The sequence below is a fragment of the Lygodium microphyllum genome, chromosome 16, assembly GCF_053477565.2.
Source record: "Lygodium microphyllum isolate KBCC chromosome 16, Lygodium_microphyllum_v1.1.10, whole genome shotgun sequence".
NCBI lineage: Eukaryota > Viridiplantae > Streptophyta > Polypodiopsida > Schizaeales > Lygodiaceae > Lygodium > Lygodium microphyllum.
Genome location: NC_141150.1, coordinates 148740192 through 148741288, shown reverse-complemented (window position 1 = coordinate 148741288; position 1097 = coordinate 148740192).

The window sequence follows — 1097 nt, the reverse complement described above, 5'->3', positions numbered from 1 at the left end:
GCGTCGAGGGGGGGTGCGGTGGGGTGTGCCGTGACGCGGGGTGGGGTGGTGTGGATGCAGCGGGTTTTTCGAGGTGGGGTGGGGTGGTGTGGATGCAGCGGGTTTTCCGAGGCGGGGTGCGCGGGGGCGTCGTGGGGGGGTGACGCGGGGTGGGGTGGGTCGAGCGGGGTTTTCGGAGGCCTGGAGGGAGCGGGGTTTTTCGAGGTGGGGTGCGGGGGGGGCGTCGTGGGGGGTGCGGTGGGGTGGGGGGGTGCGCCGTGTCGTGGGGGGTGACGCGGGGTGGGGTGGGTCGAGCGGGGTTTTCGGAGGCGTGGCGGGGTGCTGTGGAGGGAGCGGGGTTTTTCGAGGTGGGGTGCGGGGGTGCGCCGTGTCGTGGGGGGGGTGACGCGGGGTGGGGTGGGTCGAGCGGGGTTTTCGGAGGCGTGGAGGGAGCGGGGTTTTTCGAGGTGGGTGCGGGGGGGGGGGGGGGGGGGGGCGTTGTGGGGGGGTGCGCCGTGTCGTGGCGGGTGACGCGGGGTGGGGTGGGTCGAGCGGGGTTTTCGGAGGCGTGGCGGGGTGCTGTGGAGGGAGCGGGGTTTTTCGAGGTGGGGTGCGGGGGGGCGTCGTGGGGGGGTGCGCCGTGTCGTGGGGGGGTGACGCGGGTCGAGCGGGGTTTCGGAGGCGTGGTGGTGTGGCGTGGAGGCAGCGGGGTTTTTCGAGGTGGGGTGCGGGGGGGCGTCGTGGGGGGGTGCGGTGGGGTGGGGGGGTGCGCCGTGTCGTGGGGGGGTGACGCGGGGTGGGGTGGGTCGAGCGGGGTTTTTGGAGGAGAGGTGGGGTGCTGTGGATGGAGCGCGGTTTTTCGAGGTGGGGTGGGGGGGGGCGTCGTGGGGGGGTGCGGTGGGGTGGGGGGTGCGCCGTGACGCGGGGTGGGGTGGGTCGAGCGCGGTTTTTTGGAGGCGTGGCGGGGTGGTGTGGAGGGAGCGGGGTTTTTCGAGGTGGGGTGCGGGGGGGGGCGTCGTGGGGGGGTGCGCCGTGTCATGGGGGAGTGACGCGGGGTTGGGGTGGTCAAGCGGGGTTTTTGGAGGAGAGGTGGGGTGCTGTGGAGGGAGCGGGGTTTT